Source organism: Protomyctophum bolini (assembly GCF_963924005.1).
Source record: "Protomyctophum bolini genome assembly, chromosome: 11".
NCBI classification, from domain to species: domain Eukaryota; kingdom Metazoa; phylum Chordata; class Actinopteri; order Myctophiformes; family Myctophidae; genus Protomyctophum; species Protomyctophum bolini.
The window spans coordinates 26,972,408-26,987,407 of NC_137872.1; the positions used below are offsets into that span (position 1 = coordinate 26,972,408).

Here is a 15,000-nt window from a genome sequence, read left to right on the forward strand (position 1 = left end):
AGATCTGACACTTTTGCTATTCTATTTTTGAATCATAAACAGTAACCGTTTAGGACATGTGAGGTTTGACTTGACTTTGACACAGGGTATCTTCATCATATTTACTGTAAATGTCAAAAATGTTTTGTGCCAGACAGAAGAAAAGATTTGAGTTGAAAAATATTCACTTTAAAAGATTTGCACACATTTTCAAGGTTTAAAATATATATATATATAGTAGATCCAATGAGCTTGTAGATCTGCGCTTTTTGAATAGCCAAAGTATAAAGTGGTCAAAATGAATTAATGCCGCTTTATCATGTTTTTGGTCAATCAGTAATTGGTTTATGTGAAACCGTTTCAGCTGGTATTTAGTGTCTGTGGTGTTTTGTAGTTGTCTGTTTTGTGTTTATTGGTGCCATTTAATGCACGTGTAGTTATGACTAAAAATCTTTAGCTGACCTATTAAAACTCATCATGCTGTAGTCTGTGACTGTGTCAAAAAGACATTCCCACCATACAAATGTACTTACTTAAACTATTGCAATCAAATATACACTTGCTGTTGCAAATTTCTATGAACATATTATTCAGATGCTTTTGCAAAGTATGTCCACAAGGGGGCGGCAGATACAAACAATTCAGGAAAGTTACTGTTGACAGCAGTCAAAATGAACATGACAACCACAACTTGGATTCAATGCTTCTCAAAGTGGGTTCCAGCCAGGGACCCCCAGAGGTCCTTGAGGGGGCTCCATGGGAGTCTCAAGCTAAATGAATGATTGATAGTTATAGGAACCAAATGGACCCCTTGCGGGTCTGTAACCGTGGGAGCGTACAGATTGACACAACACTTCTCAGAACAGGGTGAAGGGTGACTGAGGGCCACGTTTTTATGGCCTTTCGCTGTGATATTTTTTTAGTGCACTGTTTCTCAACATCTGGTCTGGGGATCAACCAGGGTTCCAAAATATGGGCTCTTGTGTCTGTAAAAGAGGTATCCAAAGGGGGCATAATATTGGTGTCTCTCTCCACTTCATCTTTTTCCTAAATGAATGCCCAACATCATGACACAAGAGTCTCACACAAAACTAAAGCTCAACGTGTCGCGTGAGCTTGCAGATTTATTTCCACTACTTTTGAAATGTAATTTTAAAAATAAATGGTTTTTGACAAGGTTTCCACCCAACAGCAACGATATCAAACTTGGAGGGGTGTTATCGTTTTAAATCGTGGTTTTAGTGTATATTTGATTGATTGAATACTTTATTAGTCAGAAATGTAAACAGCACGTGGTACAGTCAGACATTAAGGCTAAAAGGATAAGACAAGAACCTCCTGGGGACTTGTTTCCATTGTGGTCCTACAGTATGTGTAGACAATAACACATGATGCCTGTTGTTCACCAATGCTTCTCAAGGAGACGGAGGGACATTTCTTCAGGGCCTTTTATAGCGCAATGCGCTCAGGACTGGCTATTGTAGGGCAGCTCAAATACTTTCATGTCAAGGACACCCAAATGTATAGACCTATTATTATTTGGTTTGCTGAAGAGACCCCCCATCTGCAAATATTCTGTGTCAGTCAGGGACCACACATCCAGAAAGAGAACATTTGTGTTTTTTCTAAATAATAGCAGATCTACAGTACAAGCTCACAACACATCTCAATGTGACACATCGCAAGCTTGCAGATCGGCCTTTTCTTTTGAATGGGTAGGTAGGTAACTAGGTATGAAATAGTGTTTAAGTGGTTAATGTGATTGTGACGCTATTATAGGCCTAAATAATGAGGCCTATCAAGGACCCCTGAGGGTCCCTGGACCACACTTTGAGAACCACTGGGCTAATTGTACAGATCTTTATAAGAAGAGCATGTGGTCTAGTCCATTGGTTCTCAAAGTAGGGTCCGGGGACCCCCCACGGACTTGGGGGTGTAACAGGGAGTCCCCAGCAAAATGAGTATAGCGCCACAATGATTTTAACCACTATATCCATATTCCATATTATTGGCTATTAGCAGATATACAAGCTCATAGTGCGTCACTTAGTCCCATGCTAAGAGCTTGTAGATCTGCTATTTTCGTGCAAATCTTTTAATATATATACTGTATCTATAACTCAAATCTTCTAGAGGTCCATGGAGCAAAATATGTTTGAGAAGAGTGCCCGCAGCCAATTACGTATCATTGTGGGAGTCCTTGACATCTAGTCTCTCTCTAGTCTCTGGTAAACACTACACAGCTTTCTTATGTAAAGCTGTAGTTTTGGAGTGTGCTCTCAGCACCAATTGATCCTCTTTTAAGTCCACAGATACAACTAGACACACATGGAGAGACACACAGCCCTCACACGCAACGCACATGTCTCTCCTCCACACCATTTAACCACACTGACCATACTATCGTTGCTGTCGGGGCAGAAACCTCTTATCCATATTCTAACTATTAGTGTTTTCTTCTTAAATTAACATCCTACTTGATCATAGTACTACAGCGTCACACAAAAAGCAGCAGAAGTAGCTGATCCGAATTCCGAAAGCTCTAAACAACAGTTTTTAGACATATGTGGGTTGCCACCACCGTCTGGCTTTTTAGGCTTCCAGAGTTGCACAGGGAAGATATGACTTATAACTATAAGTTTATACTTTATATGACGTGTGAAGTTTTGAGCTTATATCAGCCGTCAGCTGACCATGACAATTATTAAGAAATAATTGCGATTCTCTTTTCTCTCAAATAATTGCAACTATGTAATAGTGGTGACAGGCCTATAACTGCATAACAGGACAGTGTTGAACGTGCTTTTTTATGTGCCACCACCAAATAAAAAATCAATCAATTAATTAACTGCTGCACACACACACACACACACACACACACACACACACACACACACAGCCGAGGATCCTGGTGGTCTGCCGGTTGGTCCCGGGGAGGTCACACAGGAAATTACACGCTCCTCTTCACACTGAAAAAGTCCCCTTTACCCCCACCCTCAATGAGTGAAAAGGGGGAAGAAAGAGTGAAAGACTGGTGGGTGCGAATCAGAAAGACCCCCCCCCCCCACACACACACACACACACACACAAACGTACTGAATAGGGATGGGGCATTTCCACTTGTATAGGTAAAAGTGTCTCAAAATGTTACTTAGAATTTTGTCTCTGTCCAAAACTGTTGCTTTTCAGGATCGTCGAGCTCAAAACGCTTCGTGCCGGGTTTCGAGCTTGTGGATCTGCTACCTTTGATGATTTTCAAGTGGGACGTTAATTCACGAAAAACAAAAACACAAAAGGTTCAAACACGGAGATAAGAGGTTTCTGACCGACAGCGCCGAATTGCAACTTTTACTTGAGTAAAGAAATCAGAGTAGTTTTATCAACCACTGCTGAAATGTTAGTGGTGTTGCTACGACGACCCACGGCGAGGCTATAAGCGGAGCGGAGCATTGGTCACAGGTTGGGTGGAATGTGACATTTGGCGCAACAAAAGGTTGGAATTTTCCATCCAAAAAGGGAGTGTGAAAGGAGCAAGCGAGGTCAGTGGAAGAAATGCAGAGGGGAGAAAGTGATGGAATAAGGCTCTCCCGTGGTGGGCCTATTAAAGATGAAGCCCGGATTGGCACAAGTGGTAAAGTCCCTGCCCACCCCCCGCTGAGGTTGTGGGTTCTAATCCACCGCGGTGGATCCGGGTCTGTCGAGTGAACGAAAACAATTGTCCTGTGTTCAGAGGATGGAACCCGGGCGTCACCGTCACTGCATGTATTCCTACAGGAGGGAGTGTTGGGTGGGAGGAGTAGGCCGAAGGCTCTACGTCCTCCCGGTGGGGGCTCCTCACTGTCTGGCAGGTGAGTCAGTATATAGGATACAACAGGAGTGGCTGACAAGACAGAAATACGCATAGATATTAAAACAACAGATGCCTCATTGGCCGCTGAAGTTCATTGGAGTCGTCAGTCTCCAACGAAGGCGGAAGTCAAGCGGAAGTGCTGAAGGCACGCTGCGTCGCAGCCACTCAAGTGTTTACTGGCCAATCACAGCGTGTCTTTTCCGGGACTTATCAATTCAATGCAAGGGATCCTGAGGAAACAAACGTTACATTGCCAAAGCAAGAGCCGCCGGGAAAGAGGGAGTCTCTGATTGGCCTACCGAACTTCCTCTTCCGTGACGCACACGGCATGGCAAGCTTCCACTCATGCTTCCGCTATGCAAGGAATCTCGGGAAAGTTTGCCTCCTCTCGAGAGCACACGCCTCAGAAATGGAAATACGTGTGTGGGGAGGAATCAATTGACATAAATGGTCAAAATAAATCACACCCGTGTGAAGTGAGGGGCGCTCTTATCGTACATCATCATGACGTAAAATAGACAAATATGTCTATTTGCTCAGACACTATGATATAAAATGATGTATTATGTCTATGATGTAAAACTATCCATTCATTGTCAATTTAATGTTTTGTGTAGTATTTTTCTGCATGTGGCTATAATGCACCCAGAGGTTGTTTACTATCAATCAATTCAATCCAAGGGGACCCCCTGGGCTTGGACCAAGAGTTATCACGTGGTTCCCAACCTTTAATGGGTGGGCCGTTCTTTTTTGGAGATAGGTTTCTGCAATTAACGATATACATTAACCATAACCACCTAGCATCCTTAGGGTATGCACAATTGCACATCACATCAACATCATACCTGGAAGTTATGCGGGAACGCCTACTGAGTGTCAAAAAACGACTTTCTGGCCTTGACAACCCATACATCCAAACAGAGAAGTCCTATCTGATTGCATGATTTGCCACTCACTTGCCACCCTCTATAGTACTGTACCTTATTGTGGCCATGGCATGAGAGGTGAACATTCGGACAAAAATAACCCATCTACAACAAGACACTTCAGTGTAGACGGAAAAGAGGAGGGGACCAAGTATAGACAACGAAGGGATTAAGTGGTACAAACACACACACACACACACACACACACACACACACACACACACACACACACACACACACACACTTATAGAGGTGCCGTGCAAAACTCTCAATTCTAGAGAGAAATCACTCTCTCATATTTCCAGCTCTGGTACATTTGGTTCCACTTGTGTTACACACTCTCAAAGAGTTACAGTACCAGTAATTTACCTGGGGACCCCCTGGAACGCCCCTCAAGGGCCCATTGGGGGTCCCCGGACCCCCACTTTGAGAGCCTCTGCTGCCTGTAAATAACTACTTAACAAACAAATACGGCTCATAAAGGTATCCCTGTACTGCGTGAAGTTAAGTTTACTACAGTGTGCAAGCACGCGCACACACACACACACACACACACGCACACACCTGCAGCCTGTCTACTGCTCTGTGCCTTCCAGTGGGTTCTCCTGACCAGACAGAGGTTCGGTCTGTTCATCTCTTCATTCACTACTGTTCTCCACATACATAGTGTATTTGTGCCGCGGTGTGTGTGTGTGTGTGTGTGTGTGTGTGTGTGTGTGTGTGTGTGTGTGTGTGTGTCTTCCTGTGGCGGGGGTGGGTGTCTGAATTGAGAGCTGTCTGTGTCTGCGTCCCACACTGATGCCCCTGTCCTCCGCTGTGTGCCACATGGTTCTCAAAGTGTGGTCCGGGGACTCCTCAAGGGGTCACCCTGCAGCTAAATCTGTTTTAGCCACATTTATTTAAGCCTATTTATAGGAAATTCAGAAATAGTACATGTCGTTACTACCTGTCTCCATGTTCTAACTTTTTGTGGTTATTTGTGTTTTTTTGTAGATTACCTCATTCCGGATGGGAACCTCTTTTGGTGTTTTTTGTGGCTTTTGCCTTTATTTTATATTTTTTATGGAGGGATTGATAGTAGGCTGACAGGAAGGGAGAGTAATGGGGGAGTGACATGCAGTAAAGGCCGTCGGGATCGGGAGTCGAACCCGCGGCACACTGCCAGACTGGATTACCAGCCAAGGTGCCTGGACCGCTGAGCCACGGCCCAGGCCTCTTTTGGTGTTTTAAAACCCATTTTGACCTGAGATCAGATTCTAAAAATGTCTTCTATATCCTGACAGTTTTCTGAAAAAGCTATGTTTCTATGTCAGTCGTTTTTCAAAAATAGCAGACCTACAAGCTCGCTATGAGCTTGTAGATCTGCTACTTTTCAATAGCTAAAGCATAACATAATGCTAACACCAAAAGGGTTTCCCACCCAAAATGCATTATGTTATAGCCTATTTTAGCTATTGAAAAATAGCAGATCCACAAGCACCGAGTGCCACGATATGAGCTTGAAAAATCGTGAAAATGTGGTGCAAATCTTTGAATATAAATGTTTTTAACTCAAATCTTGCTTCTTCTTCTGATCACACTACAGTGTCACACCAAAAGCATCAAAAGAACCAGATCCACAAGCTTGAAACGCGGCGAGAGTAATAAAAGTGTTTGGACACATGCGGTTTCCACCCGACAGACACTATATACGAACAACACAAATCCTCTCTTACGAGGGTACATGGGTCCCTTCCCTGCCTGGCACAAACTCTTTCAGGTGTAGGTACGTGGGTAGTGGGGGGGAGTAACAGTGAAGTATAGAGCGAAGGGAGAGAGGTTTCTTTTGGACCCCCACAAACACAGAGTTACAGGCCCATTTTCACACTCTCAGAGTTACACACGTAAGGGTATGGGTACACGTAAGGGTCCATTTGGTCCCATTTGCACACTCTGAGTTACAGACTCGTAAGGGTCCATTTGGTCCCTCCCATTTGCACACTCTCAGAGTTACAGACTGCATTCTTTATTTATTTAAATGCCTACTGCTCAGCTCATGCTACTGTTAATACTGTACTACTGTAAATAATGTATCCTCCTTACTGACATGTTTGCACCATTGGTGAGATGCGAAAATACTTTTCGCTGTGCTGTACTTGTACTGTACATTGACAATAAATTGAATCCCATCTCATCTCGTGAGGGTCCATTTGGTCCCATTTGCACACTCTCAGAGTTAAAGACCTGTAAGGGTCCATTTGGTTCCATTTTCACATTCTCAGAGTTACAGACCCATAAAGGCACATTTGGTTACATTTGCACACTCTCAGAGTTACAGACTCGTAAGGGTCCATTTGGCCTCTCAGATTGCTCCTAGTCCTAACTATCAATCATGTTGCTGGGGACACCGTGAAACCCTCTCAAGGACCCCTGGGGTCCCCGAGCCCCACTTTGAGAACCACTGCTCTACTACTATAATATAGTTCTCTCACCTCTCCAGTCTCCACTGCCTCACAATCTCTCTTTTTTTATCCGTGAATTCAGTTCCTGTACACTACAATACACTACACTACAGTATGCTAAACCTACAGTATGCTAAACCTGCATCAACGTTGACCATATGGTCAACAACAGCACAACATGATCATCAGTGAAGGCAGTCCATTCATTCATGAGTAAGAAGTTAGAGGAGCATTAACCGACCATCGGGGAATGAAGGACGTTTTAACAGGTGGCTGTGCTGCACAACCAGGCGCTCAGAGGAAACCACGTAAATGCATGTGGAATGCAGCTATAGGGCTGTGGCAATATGACTTAAAAACCTAATCATTATTTAAAACTTTTGCCTCAAATGAATGAGAATGGCAGATCGACACAGAACGACGGAGTGCAGCAGCTCTGGAGCATCCACATGCAATGCAAGCCCACCCTGTCCCTTGCCTCAGCAGCCAACATGGACCACCTCTCCGCTCCGAAGCCCTCTACACTCTCCTTTCCCCTCGGCTCCCTGAGGCAGGTTGTACCCCCCCCCCCCCCCCCCCTCCTCCTCTAAGCTGTGGTTTCTATGAAGGAAGTCACCAATCTGCTGCCGTCTCCTTCACCTCCCTCTTCCCTTCTCTTCTCTTTCTCATACCGGCTGTTTAAACAAAACATCCCTCCCTCATGAGCAATATTACAGAAAGCGGACAATTGTTTGGTGGGCCGGCAGCAGCAGCGAACCCCATTCAGACTCTGGCCAGCAGCCAGGGTAAACACAAAGTGGCCAGTTATTGTGGAGTGGTCTGGTACACCATGGGCTGGCCAGATATATTGATATTATATTGATATCGTGATGAGATAATCGTCTGGGTCAAATTGTCACAATGTGGTCGAGCTTCTAGAGCAGCGATATTTGCAATGTTTTGGTCAACTTAAAGAATATATATAAGAAAAGTGATACTATCGTCTTAGTATGGTATCATGGTGCGGTATACGGTATAGCGTGGAATTGGTCCGACCTCCCGTTAGTCCGACCGTTACGAACACTATCCCAGACCCAAACCCTAAACTAAACCTAAACTTCACGGGAAGCCACGGGTGATTTGTAACCCACAGCACAGGTCTGACTAAGGGCAGTAGTGGTTCAGCAGTGGTTCTCAAGCTTTGACGTTTCAAGGACCCCCCCCCTTAACGCTGACAGCAAATGGATCGTATGCGGTCGGTGTTACAGACCTGTACGGGTTAATTTAGAACCCTCCACCCCAAGGAACCCTGAGAGTGCCACATTGAGAACAACTACAGCTACAGGAAGAGGCGTTACAGGCTGACCTAAGGTTCAGCGGCCTTAGCGGTCAACAGTGCAGTAGTGACCAGAGAGCTGATGATGACTCTGTGTCAGTGTGTCACCCCCAACGGTCTGCAGGCCAGGGGGTGAATGGTTACACACTGGACACTGGACAGCTGACTCACTGTGAGATATACAGTATGTCATGAGACAGACAGTCTAACAATCAATCTGTCATTTGAACCCGGAATATCATGGTCCTAAGAGTTCGTACAGGGAAAGGGAATACAGAATACTTTGAGACCCTAGTGCCAACACACACAGAGGCAGTCACGCACACACACAGGCACACGCACACACACACACACGGAAAATCAGCAAAGCATTGATTAAAAAAAACACTTTACACAACTTTCCCAGCTTTTCAAAAACCTTCTCTCTCTCTAACGCACAGTCGCACAAACACATACACCTCGGAACAAAGGTGCCATTTTGCTCAGGAAGGGTCAGCCGTTCCCTCCATCAGACAGGGGCTTGTTCTTGGTCTGAAGGCTGCTGCCCAATCTCAGGCCACCCCCCCTCCCTCCGGCCCCCACACCCCACCCGCCCACCCCCGGAGACAAGCTCTCCATTGTTCTTGCACCGCTAATAAATGACAGTTCTCCTGTTCAGACAAACTTTCGAGCCCATTCTAAACGCACAAACACACACTCCCACACACACACACACACCCACACACACACGCCTATAACTCCTGATACACAAAACTAGATTAATTATTATTTATTTTATAAATGTAACTCCTGATAACCCATAATGAGACCTGATGCCGATTCTATGAATGTTTTCTAAAGCAATAACCCCCAAAAATTGTATTTGTTCCCCCATCTGAAAATGTTTTGTGCCAGGGACCCCACAAAAGATAAGATTTGTGTAAAAAAAAAACACGCTTTCAAGGTTTTTCAAAAAAAGTTCATAAATAGCAAATGTACAAGCTTGCAGCACAAAGTGACGCGCTGTAAGCTTGTAGATCTGCTGTTTTTGAATAGCCAAAGTATAAAATCTAAAATGCTTTCCTGGTTTTAATGGGTTAATGACACGCCAAGGGCCTGACATAAACGTAGTTGCGTTCCAGTGTCATCATCACGCTCCGTAAACAAACAGCTCACCTCACATCACATCCATAACGCATCGTTAGAGCTTGTAGATCTGCTATTTTACGGCACGCAAAAGCCAGCAATGCAACCAAGTATAAATCAGACTTAAAACGGACACACTAATGATGGAAAGATATATGCTCCTGCTAAAATCAAGAGGGGGAAATTTCACATATTCCATGTGGGAAGCATTGTGTCATGGAGACTGTGAGTGGTGAGCTCATTAGAAAGAATCCCGTTTCACTGCGAAAGCTGCAACAATGTCATTAACGCAAAGTATAACTTCCCCTTTTTCACCTGATTTGAAGCGCTCGTGACATCTATGTGCAGTTCACTAAGAGGTCAGGTTATTCAGTCAGCGTTATCAGCCCTCTGCAGCGTGTCACGTACGTACATGCGCACACACACGTGCGCACACGCACGCAGCACGCACGCACATGCAAGTGCAAAGCACCATGACATTGAGCATATAAGCCAGAATGGCCAAAGAAAAAGGTGAGCCCGCCGTCGGTTAGTTTGGACATGATAAATCACCACTCAGCTTAAGCTCATAAACACACCATTAACACACTCGACCACAGCAATTCAATCTGTTTACCTTAACCACCGTGCGCGGGGGGGGGGGGGGGTACCTATCGCTCTCCTCCTGGCAGTGGCAGTAGGCCTGTGTTTAGCAGCACGCCTCAGGGCATGATGCATGCTGTCTGTCAGTGACTGGTATACAGCTCCGCTAAGACATTGTTTTGTCTCTCAAAGACACTTTACTCATCATGTCCATCGCTCACACCCTCCTGAGTCTTGAACCAGTGCTGTTAGAGCTCCAGAGAAGTGCTTCTCAAACCTTTTCATGTCAAGGACCACTAAATATTTAGCTGCAGTCCGGGCCCCCATCAGAAGATGTTTTGTGCCAGCTGGGACCCCCCAGAACAGAAGATGTTTGTGTTAACATTTTTCTTTTAATGTTTCAAAAATAGCAGTGCTATATGTTAACTACTTTTGCTGGGGACCCCCTAGAACCGCCCCAAGGACCCCTGGAGGAAGAGAGTCTGAATAATAATATATTGGCCTTTGATTTCCGAGCTTAATTTAAGCTCCATCACACAGTGCCGTGTGCTGAAAACAGCCGATCTACAAGCTCACAAGATGTTGCGGATGCGACAACGCCGTACAACAGAGAATGAATGCATCATCGATCATGAGGATGTTGTCGCCTTTCGCTCAGCGATTTTCTCGGTTCTCAACATGTACAATAAGGCCCTGGAATCCCTTGCACTTTCTGCACCGTTGCGAGAGTGTAAATACAAGCTGCTCCCTAAGTGAGTCTGACCCCGGTGTGCATGGCTCTCTGCTGCGGTTTCACCACAAGCGTATCGTATGACAGCTGCAGACAAGCTTCTCTCTCAACCCTGTGAGAAACAGCTCTTCTCAGCTTCGTCTCGGACAAGTTATATGGTACGGGGGCCGAGGTGACGATTCAGCGCAATCCGCCCCAAATAACACCATGTCCCACTCCCACCGACATGTTCTGCTTGCTCCGAGAGGTGTGACAGCCAGCCAGGCTGGCTGGCTGGCTGGACTGAGTTGTGTGCATGCACAGGACGAGTGGGCGAGGCAATGCCTGTGTGTTGTGTGTTGTGTGTTGTGTGTTGTGTGTTGTGTGTTGTGTGCGTGCAGGGCCCTCGCAGCCAAAAGGGCGGGGTCGGCCGCGTGCAGGACAGATGCAGAGCGAGCGCGGGGGTTACATCCACAACAAACATCGTCTCCCGCTCCTCGCTCGTTCAAACAACAAAAGGGAGGAAAAGGAGGAAGTTCTAGAAGAAGAGACAGAAGTAGGGAAGAAGAAGAAGAAGAAAAAACATCCCCTCACTGTTTGGCCAAGGCTTTGCTCACTGACACAAAGTATGTCTTTGTCTGCCTCCCGGGGTGGGAGATAAAGGAATTCTTGTGTGTCGGGGGGCTCTGACCGAGTTTACTTGACACTTCAGCTCCCTTTGTGTGGCAAGTGTCCCACCGTCAATGCTGGCCATGAGAGTCACTTGGCATTAGACAGAGGGTCCCTCTTCAGCGGAGAAAGGGGGTCTTGTTTGGAGAAGATTTTTAATGGGGGGTGGGGGTGCAGAGCAGGGGGGGCTCTCTGTGCTCTGTGTGTGCTGCTGTATACAGACATATAGTGGGGCTCTGTCCACTGAACCCGACAATAGATGGAATTCTTTAACTCCGAAAGAAGAAGGAGGAAGGAATGAACCGGAGGCTGGACTTTGGTAGGGCAGCGGGGAGATGTTCTAGGGTGGACAATGGAATCTTTGAGATAATGTATATCTATATATATTGTTGTCATGGGCAGACAACATTTTGTGTTTTTTCGTAAATCAACGCCCTACTTGGTCACACTGCAGCGTCACACAAAGGCATCAAAAGTACCACAAGCTTGAAACGCATTCCAAGCTTGTGGATCTGCTGCTACTTTTGATGCTTTGGACTTGACTTGACTTAAACAACCTTCCACCAAGTTATTATTATTGACAGAAAACGTCATTCGGAGGAGGTGAAATCTGCTCATACTTGATGATGTCACATCTTAAAGGCGACAGGGTATTATAATCATTACGCATGTCATCTGTCAGGTAAGCATGAAGCGGTAATGACAGGTGTAATGCAGTGCCATGGAAACTCCATGCGGTCAATTAGTCACACCTGACTGACTGACGGGGGACAAGAACAGAACATATCACAAATCACCAGGCAGTTGACAACTTGAACAACACCGGCATCCACATTCACGGAGGAAGCATTGGCCAACATAATATCAGCTAAAGCTCACAAGGCAGTGCAATCGTGATCTTCATCTACCTTGTAGATTTGCTATTGGCGAAAGACTACGGTTAGTCTATGAGCCCTGCAACTCAGCTCAAGTTTAGGCCTACTAAGTCTGGAGTGTCTACTCTAAAGTGAATAAAAAGTCAATAAGGGCATTCATCCATTGCCATTACTCATGCATTTCTGTATAGGCTGCCGCTACCTCATCATCACATTAACTCTGTCAATGACAGGCGTGTTCAAAATTCAAATGAGTGCTGCGTGCGCACACCTGACGCGCTGCAGGTGTATACTTGCGTGCCACCCATGGCTGAGTTCGGTTACACGCGCGCAGTTTTATTTTATTATTTTTTGAATCTTTAATGGTTTCTGCTCTGTGAATCCCAGGCACTGATATACTGTGCATACAATCCTGTGTGTGTCTTCAATGTGTGTGTTTGAATCAGGTAGTAGTAGGCCTATAGACCACAGACATGTGAATAACGGACCAGTTTCCAATGCATAGTGAACGCTGACAGGTGAACCTGACTTGCGTGAAAACACTGTGTCTGTATTTACAACTACAAGCCACAAGGCTGCTACTTTGGAAAAACAAACAGGCGATTAGCAGGCATTCATTACGTGACAGAGGACTACATTCATATTAGCTGATTGCTTTCATTAATCCCATTATTACACCAACAGCAGCGGATTGTGCGAGTGTGTTGTGTTGTAGCCTATTGTGATGGTGATGGTGACGACCGAGGGCTGTCCCTGGAACTGTAATTTACCTGTTATATAGACTGCATGGTGATGGTCCGTAGATAATCCGAAACGTTGGTCATGGTGGTTGAACTTGTTACCTATAGGCTACCAACAACCACATCCACGAAAACAGCTCTTGAACGGTATTCCAACATGCACTCCACCACAATTCCCACAGAACCGAGAGAAAATCCACTCCAGAGTAGGTTTAGTAATAGTATAGCTCCCATATCGCGTCGCTGACCATTCCGAAAGTGACCCATGTCAGAGACACTTGAGCCAGCGACGAGTATCCCTAAGAAACCCTTCTGTCTGACCAGGGCGAGACTCCTCTCTGTCTGACCAGTGAAATGCTCCATCCATGTAGAGATCCAGACCCCTCCATCTGACCGGGTGCAGTACTGATCCAGGGTGGGGGTCTGTGTCTCTGCCTCCACAGAGAAGACCCGATCGAGGGACCGCTCATCCCGCGCACCAGAAAGCGTAGTGTGGTGATGAACTGATGGTGGTGTTAAAATCCAAGAAAGTTACGCAGAAGTTGAACGTGTATGTTGGAAACGCCACCAGCTGTCTTCGTCAGCAGCACCACCACGGTTGTTTTTTTTTTACCACCGATAACAAACTCCCCACGTGTGTTAATTAAGTATCCTAGTGTCGTTGAATAATGTATCCCGTTTCCACGTCCGACTGGAGGTTTAGAAATCCATGCGTGGAAAAAAAAGAATAACAAATCCTTGCGTAAAATCACCAGGAAGATAAATTAGTCCAATCGATTAGCGTGATCAATTCCATTCACAAACACCAGGCAGGCGTTCAGCTGTGCAGCTGCAGCGCACTGCAGGAGTAGAGAGAGAGCGCAACGCGATGTGAACCTGCGGAGAGTCAAGTATGCACTGAGCCATACTTGGAGCACAGCAGAGTAGCAGCAGCACATGCGGAGCCCTCAGAGAAGCAAGGCACCATGGGATATGTAGTCCATCGTAGTAGTTTTTTGTTGTTGTTGGCTAATACCGGTGGTTCTCAAACTTTGTATTTGTTTATTTCAAGGACTTTGATTAAAAAGTATTCAGATGGACCCTCACAGGTTCGTTTGGTTCCATCTGATGTCATGTAGTAATGGTCGTATTGGTCTCTACTGGACCCTCACCTCACAGGTTTGTTTGGTTCTATTTGATGTCATGTAGTAATGGTCGTATTGATCTCTACTGGACCCTCACCTCACAGGTCCATTTGGTTCTATTTGATGTCATGTAGTAATGGTCGTATTGGTCTCTCTGTCTCCCCCTCCTCCTTAGGAACCCTGAGCCTGAGGGTCCCTGGACCCCACTTGAGACCACCACCAAGCTAATATAATACAATAACGGCCACAATGATACATTTCCACAACACCAGATACAAAACATGAATAATGTTCAAACAGTACATTATTCATGCCTAGGCTATAATTATGATCTGTAACTGTTTCTGTCATTATTGACCAAAACCAGTGTTTTATTTTATTTTATTATTATTACTTGTTTTAATAACATTTTGTCAACCTTGCTATTCTGCCAGGAACATTTAAACCTAATATTATTTTCCTATTATAAACCACTGAATTAAGCTTATAACAATCCATTGCAGGTCGATACCAATATTGCGTGTGAGCAGGGAGAGGTGCGTGTGTGAGTAATAATGATCATCTGTCTGCACAGATAGAGCGCGTCGGTGCCTTGAATCACCTTCCCATGAATGAATCTCTTGTCTACCTTACCTCACTCTTTCATGTCCTAACCACCTCCAGGC

The 15,000-nt window shown here is 45.4% G+C and overlaps 1 long non-coding RNA gene across 1 annotated transcript in view; it reads right to left on the reverse strand.

The window, feature by feature from the left end:
* The window catches only part of LOC308323773, a 105,175-nt gene extending 91,121 nt beyond the window's left edge, over positions 1–14,054 (reverse strand). The window contains exon 1 of the long non-coding RNA XR_013964840.1: positions 13,242–14,054. This is a non-coding gene — a long non-coding RNA (uncharacterized lncRNA). The remainder of the gene's footprint in view (positions 1–13,241) is intronic.
* Between the last annotated feature and the right edge of the window lie 946 nt (positions 14,055–15,000).